Source organism: Zootoca vivipara, chromosome 6 (assembly GCF_965207765.1).
Source record: "Zootoca vivipara chromosome 6, rZooViv2.hap1.1, whole genome shotgun sequence".
NCBI classification, from domain to species: Eukaryota; Metazoa; Chordata; class Lepidosauria; order Squamata; family Lacertidae; genus Zootoca; species Zootoca vivipara.
Genome location: NC_142589.1, coordinates 30,354,913 through 30,374,858, shown reverse-complemented (window position 1 = coordinate 30,374,858; position 19,946 = coordinate 30,354,913). Strand labels below are relative to the sequence as shown.

Genomic DNA, 19,946 nt, shown 5'->3' with positions numbered 1-19,946 from the left:
TGTGCGATCCAAGCATCTTCCTTCCATCTGTTATAAGACCATGCAGCTTATTCAGCGTGGCTAGAGCAAGGTTGGCAGAGGAGGGGTACCTCTTGTTCTTTGCCTTCCAGCTCCTTTTTCATCTTTCTTGTGAATTTAGAAAGCTTCATCCTTTTGAACTCTCTATTTTTTCCAAAGGCCACCACACAAGTTTAAGGTGTCTTGTTAGTTTTGTCTCTTCTCGAGAAAAGGTTCTCTCTGTAAAACTGTCTGGGCCGGTTTCCCTCCCTTTTGCTCTCAGAAGTAAGTTTGAGGTCCTGATCCTGTCCCTCCTCAGAAGAATCAGGATCAAAAGCGACATGTTGTTCCCCCTTGCTCCCCCTTCCACTTGAGTCCGGACAACACATCACATTGCCACAACACACTGGTCTTTCCTCTTTCATTACCAACGCACCCTGGTGGCGGAATTCCACAGAGCTCCCCTTGGTATTGTCAAGAATTGCGGGAAAGGAATTCATAGCAATGAAAGGAGACTCAGTAGCTCCTCATACTTTGCAGCTCACACAAAAATGCAAGCTTCTGGGCCAAAGAGAAACCCAGATTTTGCTCTCAGAAAAGCATGCATGCATGCATTCATTTCTTTATAAGGTGTTCGAAATGGATTGGCCAAATCAATTCCTCCTCCCCTCCCCCTGCACCTTTATGGAGCTGTTTGCCTTTCCACACTGGCTGTTTGCCACAGAACCCTTGCATGGTGCAAAGGATTCTGGGTACATTTAGCCACTGGGTTCAAGGCTCAGGCCCATACATGCCTGCTTACCTAGTACCGTAGCAGCAACAGTGGTGGAAGAAGCAGCACCCTGGATCAGCCCTGCACGGCTGGTACTTGCCATTTTAATTTCCACACTGCTCCCAAAAACATCACTCTAGGGGATTTGTGGGAAATTTAAATGGTGGCCCTAAGACCCAACCCCCCTTTTTATTTATTTAAACATTTCTATCCCACCTTTTCACCATGGGAATCAAGGTGGTGTATGCAGTTCTCTCTCCCCCACCCCTTTTATCTTGAAAATAACCCTTTGAGGTAGGGTACTCCAAGAGACAGTGGTTGACCCAAGCTTCATAGCTGAGTGGGGATTTGAACTCTGGTCTCCTAGGTCTTAGTTCAGCACTCTAACCACTATACCACAGAGAGGTCGGGGCTGGGGCCTTGGCAGCTGCTATCACCAATCCGCTAATAAACAAGGATCTACCTGAGAAGCCTCAGGGGTCTCTGGAACACAGCATGAAAGCTGCTTACATAGATCAGTATGTGGACATGGGATTGTTTTGCTTTTTGGGGTACTTCTGAACCCAAGCAAGGTTTCCTAAACATGTTCCTGTCCCCTCGCAGAGATACAATTCCCAGAGTGAGTTAACGACCAATCCCTCTTCACAGGGAACTGTAGCTCTGTGAGGGCAATAGGTAAAGGTAAAGGGACCCCTGACCATTAGGCCCAGTCATGACCAACTCTGGGGTTGCGGCACTTATCTCACGTTATTGGCTGAGGGAGACGGCGTACAAAGCCGCTTCTGGCGAACCAGAGCAGTGCACGGAAACGCCGTTTACCTTCCCGCCGGAGCGGTCCCTATTTATCTACTTGCACTTTGACGTGCTTTCGAACTGCTAGGTTGGCAGGAGCTGGGACCGAGCAACGGGAGCTCACCCCGTTGCAGGGATTTGAACCGCCGACCTTCTGATCAGCAAGCCCTAGGCTCTGTGGTTTAACTCACAGTGCTACCTGGTCCTGAGAGCAATAGGGGCCTCCTAACAACTAGCAGCAGCCTCAGTTTCCCAGGAATCTTTACCAAGTATGGATGTAATTTCCCCCAGCACTCGATCCCAGAAAACAGAAACAAAACAAGCATCCCAGAACACAGGCTAGTGTGCCGTCTCATTTCTTGACACTCAGATTCTGGTTTCGTTCCGTCACCTGAGCTGTTCTCTTGCAGCTTCGTTGCTGTTAATTGAGCCTTTGTGCCAGCATGTGCCCCAGTGCTGGCGCTGGGATGTCCTGATGCCACAGACGCCACATCTCCATGCAAATGATTATTGGAGGTATCCAGCATGATGCAAACTTTGGCTTTTTTTCAACATCAGCAAAGGAGATAATTACTGTCATGTGTATGATTTGAAGGGTCTCTCTCTCTCTCTCTCTGTGTGTGTGTGTGTGTGTAGGCCTCATGGCTTTCTTGTCAAGTTAGAAGAATTCATTAGAATTTCCAGCTGCCAGTAAAAAGCCTTCCTACATTCTGGGAGGTCCCAGTAATGGGGAAACACACACAAAAGGAAAACAGTTGTGCCAAAAACACATCCAGGCTTAGAAGCCATTTTATTACTCACACAGAATTAACTCTGGCTGGAGATCCTGGGCCTATGTTGATCTGCGTTCCTTCTTGCAGAGAACGGAAATTCCCATGTAAAATGTGTTAGGGATAGGGTTGCCGGACCTCCAGGCTGACCTGAAGCCTCCACGTTTGCCTCGTACCCTCCAGGTGGAAGGCTTGAATTTCCTGGTGGGTGAGAGTACATTGTTTTGTTTTAAAACTAAATTAAGACTATGCGTGTAAGCTTCAGTCCCACAGGATCTGTCTGTGAATTATTACATAGGCTTTCAGTGGGGGGGGGCTGCCTTCCTTTGCTCCCTCCTCTCCCAATTAACCTCCATCTCCAGGGCTCAGTGGTAGCAGAGAATGCAGAAGAAGAATCAACAGGGGTCGCTCTCAGGTTTCAGTCTTGAAATTTCAAGATCTGGGGTGCTCCTGAGCTGGCAACCTTAACTGGGTGAGCACTGCAAACTAGTTCCTGTTCTTGAAACATCCACTGCCATCCAGGCTCCTTTCAAATAAGGGCCAAGATGTTTGGCTGGCCTTTCTGTTCTTATGGAACATAGGATTACGGGGACAGGAAGTGTGTTGTGCGGTGAGGGGATATAGAGCTGAAATCTTCCCATCACTTCATCACACCTGTACCGGTTTCATAATAGGCATTGCATCAGGTTTATTACTAAGCTTGCAAGTGGGCTGTTTACACTAGATTTGTATCTAATGGCTGCTACTCGTTTGTGGGTGGCTGATGCTGCCATGCCTAGCTGCGTGCCTAGCTGCTCCCCCACACTCAACTTTGGTAAAAAGCCGACTCCTAGAACATCCTTCCAGTTCAGGAACTGTGGAGGGCGAAACACGGAAATGTTTTCCTTAGGAAATGACTAGCGCAGCTGTGCTTGTATTGATTTTAAGCTTGGAAAGTGAGATGTTGGAGAAGTGCTTTCTGGTATACAGTATAAGAACGCTGAGATGTTGCAAGTTCAGACTTTTAAATATTATTTAAGCAGGCAAGCCACTGGACCTCATGGAAGCAGATACAGTACCTTATCTGGCTTACTCAGTGCCATGGCACAAAGCCTTAATCCTGCCTGATATACAAGGAGTGTGCCGGGGCTTGCTCTGCTCTGCCAAATAGAATGCTGGACTAGGGTTTGAACACTGGAGGGTGCAAAGAAAGCTCAACGAGGGGTGTGGCCCAGGGACAGGGGGTGTGACTGAAAAGGAAGTATAGCCTGGGAAGAGTCCCTGGAGGGCTACATTTGGTCCCTGGGGCTGAGGTTCCCTACCCCTGTTCTAAGTAAATATCACAGGGCTCCACAGAGCACAAATTTGACATCTGATGCTCTTACACACATACTAATATAGGTGCTTACCGTATATTCAAGACTCTTCTGGCTTGAGATTATTCTCTTTGTGGTCATCTCCTAGACTACTGCTCAGAGGGTTGGACTAGATGACCCTTGGGGTGCCTTCCAACTCTGATTCTATGGTTTTATGATTTCCCCCCTCAGGAAAGCCTGTTGTTGTTGTTGTTGTTGTTGTTGTTGTTGTTGTTGTTGTTGTTGTTGTTGTTGTTGTTACAATTTACTTGCCCTTTGCCCCAGGGTACCGGAACAGGTTACAACTGTTAATGCACTTTTTTAAAAAAAGTTCAAAACAACTTACAATCATAGAAATAAAGTGGATCCTAAAAAGATACATCTCAGTTGTCGAAAGCCAGGGTAAGGAGGTGTGTATTTGACAAAAGCTATACAACGAAGGTGACAGATGCACCTCTGGAAGGGAGTCCCACTACTTAGGGGCTGCCACAGAGAACCCCCCCCCTCTCAGGTGGAGCAACTACCAAGAGGGCCCTTTCGCTGATCTTAGCATCCAAGAAGGTTTGTAGTAGGGAATTGTATTGCAGTATTGTAAAGCAACTTAATGTTGTTGTTTTTTAAACACAACAGACTTGCAGTTCAAAAATTACTGAGCCAGATCATTTCTGGAGGTCCCTCAACAGTGCTGAATTCTTCTGAGCCTCCTCCAGCCCTCCTAATCACATGATTCCCCACACCTGATGACTTCAAAAGTAAATAGAAATTAGGGGGAACTAAATTGGGAACACTGGCTGTCTGAATCCACCAGTTGCCCCAAGTATATAAAGGTAAAGGGACCCCTGACCGTTAGGTCCAGTCACAAACGACTCTGGGGTTGCAGCGCTCATCTCACTTTACTCGCCGAGGGAGCCGGCATACAGCTTCCGGGTCATGTGGCCAGCATGATTAAGCCGCTTCTGGAGAAACCAGAGCAGCCCACGGAAACGCCGTTTACCCTCCCGCTGGAGCGGTACCTATTTATCTACTTGCACTTTGACATGCTTTCGAACTGCTAGGTTGGCATGAGCAGGGACCGAGCAACGGGAGCTCACCCCATCGCGGGGATTCGAACTGCCAACCTTCTGATCGGCAAGCCCTAGGCTCTGTGGTTTAGACCACAGCGCCACCCGTGTCCCAGCCCCAAGTATATAGAAGCGAGCAAAACCAGCTTGCCAGGTTTTTAAATCAATCTCTTGCCAATGTCTGAACTTTGAAGTCAACAGATGGGTCATAATGGAAACAAGCTCGTTGCCTCTCCCCCCCCCCACACACACCTGGGCAAAAATCCCTCCCTTCGAGATGAATTTTGCAGAAGACAGATGAACTGGAATTACCCGAGTGTTCTCTGGCCCACTTCAAAGGCTGTGTTTTTTCTGAGGACATAATCAGATTCTGATGCTCAGAGCCCGGGCCCCTACCAACTGCTCATTTGATCACAACTCAAAACGGTTTTGCCACAGAAAGATACCTAATCAATTACAGAACAGACATCTGCTCCAGCTGACATTACTGATGACTTGGTAGAAAGAATGTGCACTACAAAGCATGGATGCAGAGGGAGGGGAAGCAGGTGGCTGTGGGATGGAGAGGGAATTGGTGGGGCAAGAGTAATTGCAACTGGCCTCCGCGTGGTCACTAAGAGGGAAAAGCAGGGGCCTATTGGTGCCCAATTGCAGCTGGGCTCCATGCATCCTTACTCAGAAACCGCACTATTATTCACACGGAACATTTAAAGCACTATCATACCACTTTAAACACTCATGGCTTTCCCCAAAGTATTCCAGGAAGTATTTGTTAAGCAGGCTGAGAATTGTTAGGAGACCCCTATTCCCCTCACAGAGTTACAGCTCCCAAAGTTCCTTGTGAAGAGGGATTGATGGTTAAGCCACTCTGGGAATTGTAGTTCATTGGGGGCGTTGGGAACTGTAGCACAGAGAGCGGTAAATGACCATTCCCAAGATTATTTGAGGGAAACAGTGTGCTTTCAATTCATCTGGCCTTAGAACTCTCCCCAGGCCACACACCCTCATTGATTCTCCCCAAGATTTTTTTTTACCTGGCTGAAATCTGTCCTTGAATTCTGATCATGCCACTTTCTCCCCTGGATGGAACGCAAATAGGGGTGCATTCAGAAACTAGTCTAGCGAACAACATAAATATTTTACATATATTGCTCTACCCACTTTTATCACCAGCCCCCAGAAGGGAATGTGGTCCTCAGCCAGAAAAGAGTTTCCCACCTAAGGTATCCAGTTAATCTGGAACTATGTATGCCATTGATAGAACACACCCAAAAAAGTTCTGTTGGCTTGAACTTCTTCTTCTTTTAATCAGGCAAGGCTAGTCTAATTCATCTCCAATTAAATCAAAGGAGGTTTTTCTCTTCCCCCCCCCCGCTTTTGTTTTTTCTCTCCCCCAGCCACCATCACAGATCATTCTGAGCCATCCAGCCCCCCGCCCTGGCTCTTTTTGATGATTTCGTTGGCTGGTTTCCATTGAACATTCTTCATTGATCAATTCACTGGGCCCAGCTTTATCCTTGCCCAATCAGGACAAGAGCCTGCTGGATGGAGATGAAAATGTGCCTTGGAATCCTCTCTCTCTGCCTGTTCTGGCCAGGAGTTTTCTAGCATTCAACAACCACGCACACACACACATACAAACAAACGAAAGCTTACTGAGGCCCCGCCAAATTTTAGCTGAATCACTCTGCTAAGCAGAGCTGCCAAATCTGACTGCCCCCCCCCTGCAACTCCCAGTGAAAGGCTGCCAATCTTTTGTTGGGAATAGGCCTCTTGACATTCGCTCAAGAGCGGCAATGGCTCAGTAGCAGCAAAAGTCTCCTTGCACTGGCCTTCCGAAAGCCAGGGGTCTACTTTAAGCAATCTGGCTTCTTCTCCATACTCACAGTTCTTGTCGGGGCTTATGCTTGTTTTTTTGTTATTTTATGCACAGAGAAAGCTATAATCTAGCCTTGGATCAACACACACACACACAAAATTTGCATTTAGGGGGCTTCTTTGCAGCACCAAAATAGGCAGAAGTTAAAAGCACTGTCCGTGCGTGGAGTGAATGGCAAAGGCTTGTTTTTCATCTTGCCTTTATTGAGCAGATTCCCGCAGTTTACTTTTTTTCGAGCATCTTCTGGCATCTTTGGATCAGCCGACAAAGAAATTCTTTTTGGACTCAGCATGCGGTCAAATGAAGATCCAGTTCAAAGTGACATGAAAATCAGAAATATTGGGTAGATAACAGGTATTGTCTATTTCAAGGCCTCTGTTCTTCATTGTCAGTAGTCCCCATAACTGGAGAGACATGCTCACAAAGAAGTAAGAAATGTTCAAAGTGGGCAACAGATGCTTTATTAGAAGGCAAACCTTGCTCTTTTTTCTATTCATTTCATCATAACACAGGCAGGTTTCCAAGTGGGAAAAAAGCAGCTTTGAAGTTCTCTTCTTCTCTCCTCTCTCTCTTTTATTTGATGGGCTTTTTTTTTTAAAAAAAGAGGATCCTAATTTCAAATCGCCAGTGAGGCCTTCTTAATGCTCTTAAGCTACAAAATATTATAATGCTGTAATAACAGGATCATTACCAGTCCTCCTTTATATTTAGCACCTTGTCTAATTACTTAATTGGAAAGAGTCTTCTGATGACTAGCTCTTGTCGAATGAGCTTCCCACAAAAAGAGACCCCCAAAGTCACCTTGATCTTGGCAGGTACGGTGTGAGAGTGAACCTTTGACTTTAGTAGACTGGCAATTGTTAAGGAACACTTTCCATTGCCCTGGTGGAAATTCTCTCTCTCTCTATATATATATATTCTCAATAATTGTACTCAACGGTACTCAACGGTGACTACTATATTGTTCTGGCTGCTAACTGACCAGCCCTTTGTCAGGCAGATTGTTAATAGTCCAAGACAGTTGATCGATGCCTCATCAACAAGGGCCAACATTTAAGAAACCATCTCTTGATAGGAATCTCTCTGTGTTTCGGGATAAGATGCCCATCAGGGTTTGTTTTTTTGGAATAAGGTAACCCAACTCTAGCTGAGGGAAGCAGGCAGAGAAACAGAAATTAGGCAGAAGGAAAGAGAGTAGAGTTTCTAGTTGGACTTACCAGGGCCTGGGAGGTGCAGTCATGGCGGCGGTTAGGGGGCGGGCACTGTCCAAGTTGCTGTCAGGCAGGTCTGCCTCACAGGAGTTTCTGTTTGCCTTCATAACTTTAAAGAAAGCAAGTATTACAAAGGCAGTGTAAGGCTGCATTTTATTTCATAGGAAGGAAACTTCAGCTGGTGCTGCTGTCCATAGAATTTCTCACCACTCGGAGAAGCAAATGGCCTGCTAAATGAGGGCAAGGGCTCATCTAGTTCAGCGTCCTGTTTTCACATTGGCTAATCAGATGCCTACAGGAAGCCTGCGAGCAGTACATGAGTGGAACAGCACTCTGCCCACCTGTGATCCCCCTCCCCCAAAAAACTGGTATTCAGAGGCATATTTCCCCTGACAGCGGAAGTGGAACATAGCCATCATGGCTAGTAGCCATTTTTTAAAATGAACTTTTTCAGATAAAAAATACTACCGTTTAGGGGTGGGAGAATGAATATAGCCACATGCCTCCACTAACAAAAAGAGGGGCCAACAAACAAAAAGAGGGGCCAAAGAAATCAACTGGTGAAACATTAAAGAGAAGTGTTAATTTGGCTTTGAGAGAAAAGCCACAAGAGGGCCATCTCAGTCTCCCAAGAAAAGCCGTTCCAAGGTTCGGGGGCTACAGCAAAGAAAGGCTTTCTTGTGGAGGGTAATCTAGGCTCCAGCAACATCTAGAGGACCACAAATGCCCCATAGCTGGAGTCCACTTCAGTCCACGCCCTTCACAAAATCTGGTAATCTTTAAGGTGCGACAGGAGACCTTTCACTGATTGACTGCAACTGACTAACAGGGCTACCCCTCTGGAATTTTTCACCCAGTCAGGGATTTACATATGGTAGAAGGAAGAGCAAGCATGTGTACAAGAGAATATGTGACCCAGACACTCCACATGGCAGTTGTGGAAGGGTCGTTGCTCAGTGGTAGATAATTCATGGTGCATTCAGAAGGTCCCAGGTTCAATCCTTGGAGGTCTGTTGCTAGTCGTTGGCTACATTCACAGTGTACAAGCAAAGCTCCCTGATACGGCTTTAAATGGCTAGGGCTTTCCCCAAAGAATTCTGGGAACTGTAGTTTGCAAAGGGTACTGAGAGTTATTAGGAGGCCCCTATTCCTCTCCAAGAGATACAATTCTCAGAGTTCCCTGTGAACAGGGATTGACTGTTAACCACTCTGGTTATTGTAGCTCTGAGTTGAATAAGGGCCTTCTAACAGCTCTCAGCACCGCTAACAAACTACAGCTCGCATAATTCTTTGGAGGAAGCCAGAACTGTTTAAAGTGGCATGAAACTGCTTTAAATGCATGGTGTGAATGTGGCCACTGTGGACACTATTGAGCTAAATGGACCAATGACCTGACATGCTATATAAGGCATCCTCCTATATTCCTCTAGTTCTCATATAAGCATACGCCTGACTTGTCAGGTACAGGAGCTTCTGCCTCAAAGGAGAAGGGAAAGATAATCGAAGCCATGTTTGTTCACATACAGGACTGCGGGTTGAGTTTAACATAAATGATGGCAGTTGCCTTATGCTCTCCGGCTGAAAAAGGTTCCCCACCCCACATAGTCATTACATCTCAAAGCTGTTATCTGCTTATTCAGAAATAATTCTGATTCTGGGCAAACCTGCATTATTACTGCCAGCAACCTCTCATTTGTTTACAGCAAGGGGTGGGGGAAATGGCGCTATTCAACAGGGTGCAATGGAAAACAGCTATTACTTATAATCCGCAGAACCTAGGCATTGTTATTTGCCGTTACTGACATTATGCTCAAATACTAAACTATCAATTTCAGAGGAATGCAAATCTCTCTTTATTATGGCAACAACAGCAATTTCCAATTGTCATCCCTTTTGTGCTCGTAAGTGAAGAATTAAAATGTCAGTGTTCATTGTTAGTTCTTCATATTTTATGGATTACGCTTTTTGTGCGTGTGTGTGAAAATGTTTTGGAAGCCATGCCACAATAAGAGAACTTCACAGAGGCGGAAAAAGGAAGTGAATTATTTAACACACGGAGGCGACGAACTTCATTATCCCAAATACAAGCATATTGAAAGACATTTTGCTATGAAAAGAGAATTCAGTACAGTAACATGAAATTGGAAACACTGAATGCCTGCACAGAAACAAAGGGGACGATCTACAGAGAGAACTAATCTAAAAGGCACCAAGATGCCAGGTAGAGGAAATGAATAGATTAAAAAGATACCAAATAATTGTTTCCCTGGCATTGAAGTTGACCTGATATAAAGTCATTCATGTAGCATAAATGTCCAAAATTATTTTATTTTTATCAGGGCTGCCAACTTGAATCAAGTTAGCCTGGAATCCTGACCCCACTTACCAGGGAGTAAGCTCAATCGAATTCATTGGGACTTACTTTTGAGTAGAAGTAGTTAGGATTGCAGCGTTAGAATACTATCTGAACCCAAGATCCACAGGGATGAGAGAGCTTGGATTCAGAAGATCTTGGGCTTTCCCAGCTCAGCTGATGTAACTTAAACTGGAGTAATTTACTCCAACGTTAAGTCCCCCTATTACTGCCGTAGAGCTACAATTCCCAGAGTTCCCTGGGAAGAGGGGTTGGCTGTTAAACTGCTCTGGGAATTGTGGGTCTGTGAAGGAAACAGGGAGTCTCCTAAGAACTCTTAGCACCCTTAACAAACTACAGTTCCCAGGATACTTTGGCGGGGGAACTATGTCTCTTAAAATGGTATCATAGTGCCTTAAATATATACGGTAGTGTGGATGTACCCAGAGATTGCTACGGTTATGTAGGGAATTATCCTAAACTGTGCTCTCCTGCTGGAAGCCTGAGGTCGTACAGCCTGGGGAAAGCTCTGTGTCATGTGATTCTGCCGAACACTAGAAAAGAAATACCACTTACCAGAGGTCTGGGGATTTCTTAAAAGATTTGCTGCTGAAAGAAATCCAAAGTGGTACTTCCCTTGGCCTCGCTCCCACACCTAAAAGCCACAGACACATCTGGAGCGGTTGTGTCATCTCGCTTGGAATCCTGCAACTGAAAGGTTTTTCTGTTTTTTTTACACTGCAAGCTCTTTAGGGCAGGAATGTTACGTGTTATGCTGTATATTTATGGTACTCTATAAATAATGGTTTTCCCTCCATTAATTATTTTTGTTCCCTAGTTCCTTTAAGTGAACACAGCCATTTACAAGTATATAAAACACAAGCCTTTTCTGCCCCTGAGGAACTTGTAATGTATAAGATTGCTAACACTCCATGATTTGTGGAATGTGCGTTACTTATTTCGCAGGGAGGCAGTGCGATTTCAGATCCACAAAGGAACGGAAGCGTTCGCTTAAGCAGTGCCTTCCATCTGTTCGAGGGAGAAAGATTTGGGGTTTCCAAGGTCAAAAATTCAATAAGGCTTTAGGGAACAGAGTTTGGTGTCGCCAATAGCCTTGCATTAGAAAGAAACTCTGGGTAAGAGAACAGGGCTATGTAACTTTACCCACTTTCGTTGGGTCTCTACAGGCAAGCTGGGGATCTTTACTCAAGGACAACACACACACACACACACACACACACACACACACACACACACACACACACACCTCCTTCAAGGCTGGCTTTGGCTCTGGCCTCCCAATAGTCTCCACAAAAACAAGCAGGGAAAGACTCCTGTTCCAGAGCTGAGAAAGGAAAATTAGAAGCATATCTTCAGTTTTGAATGAGAGAATTCGTGAGAATGTTCCTCCTCCTTCTGTTTGGTACATAGGTCGCATCCACACCAGACACAAGAAAGTGTAGCCTTAGGAAGCTGCCTCAGACCTGGTCAGGCTGCCTGTTCCTAAGAACGTAGGATGGGTCTGCTAAGCCAATGGCCCATCTAGTCAGCATCCTGTTCTCACAGTGGCCAACCAGATGCCTGGGGGAAGCCTGGAAACTGGACACCAGTGCAACACCATAAGTCAGTGGTAGAGCATCTGCAGAAGGCCTTAGGTTCAATCTTCTCCAGCATCTCCAGGAAGGTCTGGGAGAGACCTCTCCCCTAGTCTGAAATCCCAGGGAGCAAGGATCAGTCCTTGTGGACAATATTGAGCTATGATAATTCAACTCAGTGTAAGGCTGCTTCCTTTGTTCCTGCACTGAATCAACCCAATTCAAGGTTGTTGTTGTTTAGTCGTTTAGTCGTGTCCGACTCTTCGTGACCCCATGGACCATAGCACGCCAGGCACTCCTGTCTTGCACTGCCTCCCGCAGTTTGGTCAAACTCATGTTCGTAGCTTCGAGAACACTGTTCAACCATCTTGTCCTCTGTCGTCCCCTTCTCCTAGTGCCCTCAATCTTTCCCAACATCAGGGTCTTTTCCAAGGATTCTTCTCTTCTCATGAGGTGGCCAAAGTATTGGAGCCTCAGCTTCACGATCTGTCCTTCCAGGGAGCACTCAGGGCTGATTTCCTTAAGAATGGATAGGTTTGATCTTCTTGCAGTCCATGGGACTCTCAAGAGTCTCCTCCAGCACCATAATTCAAAAGCATCAATTCTTCGGCGATCAGCCTTCTTTATGGTCCAGCTCTCACTTCCATACATCACTACTGGGAAAACCATAGCTTTAACTATACGGACCTTTGTCGGCAAAGTGATGTCTCTGCTTTTTAAGATGCTGTCTAGGTTTGTCATTGCTTTTCTCCCAAGAAGCAGGCGTCTTTTAATTTCGGGACTGCTGTCACCATCTGCAGTGATCAAGGAGCCCAAGAAAGTAAAATCTCTCACTGCCTCCATTTCTTCCCCTTCTATTTGCCAGGAGGTGATGGGACCAGTGGCCATGATCTTGGTTTTTTTGATGTTGAGCTTCAGACCATATTTTGCGCTCTCCTCTTTCACCCTCATTAAAAGGTTCTTTAATTCCTCCTCGCTTTCTGCCATCAAGGTTGTGTCATCTGCATATCTGAGGTTGTTGATATTTCTTCCGGCAATCTTAATTCCGGCTTGGGATTCATCTAGTCCAGCCTTTCGCATGATGAATTCTGCATATAAGTTAAATAAGCAGGGAGACAATATACAACCTTGTCGTACTCCTTTCCCAATTTTGAACCAATCAGTTGTTCCATATCCAGTTCTAACTGTAGCTTCTTGTCCCACATAGAGATTTCTCAGGAGACAGATGAGGTGATCAGGCACTCCCATTTCTTTAAGAACTTGCCATAGTTTGCTGTGGTCGACACAGTCAAAGGCTTTTGCATAGTCAATGAAGCAGAAGTAGACGTTTTTCTGGAACTCTCTAGCTTTCTCCATAATCCAGCGCATGTTTGCTATTTGGTCTCTGGTTCCTCTGCCCTTTCGAAATCCAGCTTGCACTTCTGGGAGTTCTCGGTCCACATACTGCCTAAGCCTGCCTTGTAGAATTTTAAGCATAACCTTGCTAGCGTGTGAAATGAGCGCAATTGTGCGGTAGTTGGAGCATTCTTTGGCACTGCCCTTCTTTGGAATTGGGATGTAGACTGATCTTCTCCAATCCTCTGGCCATTGCTGAGTTTTCCAAACTTGCTGGCATATTGGGTGTAGCACCTTAACAGCATCATCTTTTAAAATTTTAAATAGTTCAGCTGGAATATCATCACTTCCACTGGCCTTGTTATTAGCAATGCTTTCTAAGGCCCATTTGACTTCACTCTCCAAGATGTCTGGCTCAAGGTCAGCAACCACACTACCTGGGGTGTATGAGACCTCCATATCTTTCTGGTATAATTCCTCTGTGTATTCTTGCCACCTCTTCTTGATGTCTTCTGCTTCTGTTAGGTCCTTACCACTTTTGTCCTTGATTATGGTAATCTTTGTACAAAATGTTCCTTTCATATCTCCAATTTTCTTGAACAGATCTCTGGTTTTCCCCATTCTATTGTTTTCCTCTATTTCTTTGCATTGCTCATTTAAGAAGACCCTCTTGTCTCTCCTTGCTGTTTTTTGGAAATCTGCATTCAGTTTCCGGTATCTTTCCCTATCTCCCTTGCATTTTGCTTGCCTCCTCTCCTCCGCTATTTGTAAGGCCTCGTTGGATAGCCATTTTGCTTTCTTGCATTTCCTTTTCCTTGGGATGGTTTTCGTTGCTGCCTCCTGTATAATGTTACGAGCCTCCATCCATAGTTCTTCAGGCACTCTGTCCACCAAATCTAAATCCTTAAACCTGTTCCTCACTTCCACTGTGTATTCATAAGGGATTTGATTCAGATTGTATCTTACTGGCCCAGTGGTTTTTCCTACTTTCTTCAGTTTAAGCTGGAATTTTGCTATAAGAAGCTGATGATCTGAGTTACAGTCAGCTCCAGGTCTTGTTTTTGCTGACTGTATAGAGCTTCTCCATCTTTGGCTGCAGAGAATATAATCAATCTGATTTCGATGCTGCCCATTTGGTGATATCCATGTGTAGAGTCGTCTCTTGTGTTGTTGGAAGAGAGTGTTTGTGATGACCAGCTTGTTCTCTTGACAGAACTCTATTAGCCTTTGTCCTGCTTCATTTTGAACTCCAAGGCCAAACTTGCCAGTTGTTCCTTTTATCTCTTGATTCCCTACTTTAGCATTCCAATCCCCTGTAATGAGAAGAACATCCTTCTTTGGTGTCATTTCTAGAAGTTGTTGTAGGTCTTCATAGAATTGGTCAATTTCACTTTCTTCAGCACCGGTAGTTGGTGCATAAACTTGGATTACTGTGATGTTAAAAGGTCTGCCTTGGATTCGTATCGAGATCATTCTGTCATTTTTGAGATTGCATCCCATTACAGCTTTTGCCACTCTTTTGTTGACTATGAGGGCCACTCCATTTCTGCTACAGGATTCTTGCCCACAGTAGTAGATATGATAGTCACCCGAACTGAATTCGCCCATTCCCTTCCATTTTAGTTCACTGATGCCCAGGATGTCGATATTTATTCTTGTCATCTCATTTTTGACCACATCCAGCTTACCTCCACTCATGGTTCTTACATTCCAGGTTCCTATGCAATATTTTTCTTTACAGCATCGGACTTTCCTTTCGCTTCCAGGCATATCCGCAACTGAGTGTCCTTTCGGCTTTGGCCCAGCCGCTTCATCAGCTCTGAATCTACTTGTACTTGTCCTCCGCTCTTCCTCAGTAGCATGTTGGACGCCTTCCGACCTGAGGGGCTCATCTTCCAGCGTCATAACTTTTATATGCCTGTTGTCTTTGTCCATGGAGTTTTCTTGGCAGGGATACTGGAGTGGCTTGCCAGTTCCTTCTCCAGGTGGATCACGTTTAGTCAAAACTCTCCACTATGACCTGTCCAACTTGGGTGGCCCTGCATGGCATAGCTCATAGCTTCTCTGAGTTATTCAAGCCCCTTCGCCACGACAAGGCATTGATCCATGAAGGGGCCAATTCAAGGTACAGTAAGGTAAATGCCGTTTCCGTGCGCTGCTCTGGTTCGCCAGAAGCAGCTTTGTCATGCTGGCCACATGACCCGGAAGCTGCCTGCGGACAAACGCTGGCTCCCTCGGCCTATAGAGCGAGATGAGCGCCGCAACCCCAGAGTCATACACGACTGGACCTGATGGTCAGGGGCCCCTTTACCTTTATTAATGGCTGCAAAGGTTCCCAACCAAAAACAAACAGGTCTGCTGCATATTGGTAAGAATTAAAAACACATTGTCATGCCTTGCTCAAAATGGGTTCCAGAACTGCCTACTGCTGGGCTGGGGGCTCTATGGCCCTCCAGATGTTGTTAGATTACATCACCCATCATTCCTGACCACTAGCCATCTCAGCTGGAACTGATAGGAGTCCTAAACATCTGGAGTGCCTCAGATTCCCTGGTCCACCGAAGAACATCTAACAAAGTTGCTTTTCTTATCTACCACTGAGAACAACCTTTTAACTTTTAACCACATAACACATGACTTCCTCCAATGAGTCATGGGAACTATAGTTTGCTACGGGCACTGGGAATTGTAGTCCTGTGAGGGGAAACTATACGTCTCATGATTCTTTGGGGATATTGTGTGCTTTAATTGTACATTTAATATGATTTTACAGATGCTGAAATCTGGCATATTAGGAAAGAGAGCCTTTTGCTCTTAACATAATCATCTGTCAGTATTTTAAAAGAAACCCCAAAAGATTGAAAAATACACTTTACGTGCAAAAATCTGCTCAGAAGAATAGGAATATTAAAAAGTTGCCTTAAACGAAGCCAGTCCATGGGTCTATCTAGCTCCATCTTGCATACACTGACTGGCAGCAGCTCTCTAGGATTTAAGGCAGAGGACATTTCCAGCTCCACCTGGAGATGCCAGGGATTGCACCTGGGATTTCTGCATGCAAACCAATTGCACTACAGTGAGCTAAGGTTAAAGGCTGAACTTTTATTCATACCTAAAAGAAGAAGAAGAAGAAAAGGTAGATAGAGGGAATCTGTATAAAAGTTGCATTCTTGAGACATTTTCAGCTGTTACATTTTGAAAATCCTCTTTTGTCATAGTGCCAAAAGTTCACAAAGGGAGATCTATGAGTAAAAATTTTCCATTTATTCTTGAAGTGTTGCTCTGCCTGACCAATAGTGTCAGAAGTGCGTAAAGGATGATCTGAACAGAGAGTTGCCTTGTTATGATCCAAATACACCATCCCTTGTAAGCAACTCCTTATTCAGACTCTTGTTCAGGAACTTGGATATGATCACAATGCTAGAAAGGTCAGGAAGTACCTACTCAAAAGATGGAAAATGTTTCTATAATCAAATACTGGGTGAATAACCTCTGGCGTACTACTTCCTCTTAACTCGCTCAGCTTTTAACATCTGGACCTGGACTTAAGGGCACTTGCCACAATTAGGCCTGTAAACGCTGTGTCTTTTAAAATGTTCTGCTTTCATGGAAATAGTTTCTCCAATGGTGGATGCCTATGCTTGGCTCAGTTAGGAATTGCCTCCGTCGAACTTTCTCACAAAGTTTGGGGAAAGGGCATCTACTCTGTGTGCAGAAGGTCCCAGGTTCAATCCCCAGCATCTCCAGGTAAGGATGGGAATGGTGGAGGCTGGTCCATTTGGGCAAGTAGGGTGCTGCACCACCAACTTCACTCCACCCTCAGTCAGTCCCCAACTTCCTTTCTTATGCAACCAGCCCAGAGGGAGGCACAATCTGCCCACTTCATTTTCTTTAATCTTAGTGCTGCCTCTTGTAGAATTCAGACAGGAGGAGGAGGAAGACAAAACTAGAATTTGTTGGCTCTGCCTGTGATTGGCTCTTTGGCTCCATCTACTGTTGGCCTCCTGCCCTGCCAGCCCCAGGCCACCACTGGCTGGGAATCTTCCCAGTCCAAAACCCTGGAGAATCTTTTCTGTGGATACACGATGTTGCCAGTCTTCATGTCACGTTTGCAGACATCTTTGTAACACAGAGTTGGTCTGTCAATTGGCCTGGTGTCAGAATCCCCATAGAGCACGCCCCTGGGGATCCTGCCATTTTTCTTTCTCTGGACATGACCAACCAAGCCAGTGTAGACATCGCCGAGACAGGAGAAGAGAAGAAGAGTTTGGATTTGATATCCCGCTTTATCACTACCCTAAGGAGTCTCAAAGTGGCTAACATTCTCCTTTCCCTTCCTCCCTCACAACAAACACTCTGTGAAGTGAGTGAGGCTGAGAGACTTCAGAGAAGTGTGACTAGCCCAAGGTCACCCAGCAGCTGCATGTGGAGGAGCGGAGGCGCAAACCTGGTTCCCCAGATTACGAGTCTACAGCTCTTAACCACTACACCACACTGGCAGTGCGAACATGCTGGGAATGTGGGCTTGGGAGAGCACATCTTTGTTTGGAATTCTGTCCTGTCGTGTGATACCCAAAATCCTTCTGATGCAGAGCATGTGGAAGGCGTTGGGGCCTCAAACCTGATGGTTGTAAGTTGAAAAAAGATGAGGAGAAATAGATGTCACTGCCCAGTTGCTCATTGGGTTTCCACCAGGCAATCAAGCAGAGGGTACCAATGTTGTGGGGAAATGGCAGAAGCTGGTGGTGATGGCAGTGAGGAGGTAGACTCCAGCCACATCTTCACCATACAGTGAGTGGTGAACACCACCTCAGCCCTTCCATCACTGTGGCCGAGCTGGAGATGTCCTTATATTCTTTCAAATAGCAGAGGGGAAGCATTTCTTCACAGCTTCCCTGAACAGAATTCCATTTCAGCATTAGGTCTTAACGTGTCTAATCTCAGCCCTGTTTAAAAAAAGAAAAACCAGCTTCAACCTAATAATTTTATTTTTAATGAAGGCACAAAGGAAGGAGATTGGTGTAAACACACTTGTGTCCCGAAGTTTGTTTGGAGAGGAGATTGACTTTCAAATTAGCTGGCTTTTCAAACATTTCAAAAAAACATAGTCAAAATGCAAATGGGGCATAAATGGCCCTTTAGTAAATGCTCATTCAACATTTATTCTTTCTCAAATCATCTTTTTAAAGCGCTTTCATGGTAATGTTGAGACGATGTGACATTAGAAAAATTGCTTTGACATGCTAAGGGGTTCCCAAGATTAACAGAAAGAGAAGGAACAAGATAACGCTTTCAAAAGACCTATTTCAGAGGAATTATTACTTCCTTTGAAAGTCTTCCAAGGTTGCAGTGCATTTAAGCTTGTTGGCATACATGTAAATGAAGGACTACAAAAGTGTTCTCCTACATTCAACTTGAATTAAACCTTGAGGCTAATGTTCAGGAATGACAATAAAGGCTGGATCTTTGGCTGGAGAAAATAAAAACCTTAAAAGGACCCTTTTTACTTTCAGATATCAATGAGAGAGAATTGGTTTTTCTTCTTTCTTTCTTTTTTAAAGTATAACTATATAAAAATAATCATTTTAATTCCCATTATGATATTGCTTGGGCCATTGGCCTTGATCTGATTGAGTAAGAGAACTTCTGAGGATTATTTTTTTATATTAAAAAAAATACATTAAAGCATTAACATATAAGGAATGTGCTGCAAGAAAATAGCTGCTCCAGCATTCTCAACTGGTGGCTTTGCCATCAGTTTTTTTTCTACAAACATTTGGTTTAATAATTGGGGGGTTGGTATTACAGGAAACATATTGGCCTAGTTCACACATAATGGTATACCATGGTTTATGAAACCATGACTTTGGATATTTTATTTATGTATTTATTTATTTCATATATAATATAATATAATGTAAAATAAACACCCTGAAAGCAGTTTACAAAAAGAATAAAAGAATAAAATTATCAGTTGGAATAGTTTAAAATAGTTTAAAACATTCACATAATAATTAAAATCAGTAATGAACTAAAAACAGATTAAAACACATGTGAACATTGTACTGTACATACTTGGGTAGGTTTGCCTTGGGCCTGATTCAGCAGGTTCTTATGTTCTCATGACTAAACAAAAATGTTTCTTAGCAGGCACCGAAAAGAGTATAGTGAAAGTGCCTGCCTAATGTCAATAGACAGGAAATTCCAAAGTGTAGGTACTGCCGCATCAAGTGCGATGGTTGTCTCAAATGTCCACACCTAGCTTAAGTACAAGGGATGCGGGTGGTGCTGTGGTCTAAACTACTGAGCCTCTTGGGCTTGCCGATTGGAAGGTCGGTGGTCCAAATCCCCGCAACGGGGTGAGTTCCCATTGCTCAGTCCCAGCTCCTGCCCATAGCAGTTCGAAAGCACGCCAAAAACTGCAAGTAGAAAATAGTAGAAAATACCTTCTGAACATGGAGATTTTGAGATAATTTCCTTGTAGGGATGTGATGTCCAGATCTGGTGGCTCCTCCAGGTCATTGGCAAGGGGGAGATTTGCTGGAGGGTCCTGTTCTCATTGCTCATCATCTGAACAGGGCTGAACCCTGACACACGGTGAGCAGCGAGGAGGAAGTGCAGCAAAAGATCACCCACTGTTTCTCATAATGCTAGAATTTCTGGACATCCAATTATGCTGAATGTTGGAAGATTCAGGACAGACAAAATGAAGTACCGGTACTTCTTCATGCAGCGCATAGTTAAACTATATTATGCCAATAAAGGCTGAATGAATGAATGAATGGTTAAACTATAATAAAAAAAATCCTTCCAGTAGCACCTTAGAGACCAACTAAGTTTGTCATTA

The 19,946-nt window shown here is 44.7% G+C and overlaps 2 long non-coding RNA genes across 2 annotated transcripts in view; both read right to left on the bottom strand.

Annotated features, from left to right (window-relative positions):
- Window positions 1-5,273, bottom strand: part of LOC118087893 (uncharacterized) — a 28,044-nt gene extending 22,771 nt beyond the window's left edge. Inside the window, exons 1-2 of the long non-coding RNA XR_015950505.1 lie at window positions 3,720-5,273; window positions 2,363-2,532 (exon numbers count right to left, since the gene is read on the bottom strand). This is a non-coding gene — a long non-coding RNA (uncharacterized LOC118087893). The remainder of the gene's footprint in view (window positions 1-2,362; window positions 2,533-3,719) is intronic.
- Window positions 5,274-5,760: 487 nt separating this feature from the next.
- LOC132592379 (uncharacterized) lies at window positions 5,761-10,960 on the bottom strand. The gene is made up of 3 exons (XR_009557848.2): window positions 10,746-10,960; window positions 7,823-7,925; window positions 5,761-5,805 (listed from the first exon to the last, which is right to left on the bottom strand). It is a non-coding gene; the product is annotated as an uncharacterized LOC132592379 (long non-coding RNA).
- Between the last annotated feature and the right edge of the window lie 8,986 nt (window positions 10,961-19,946).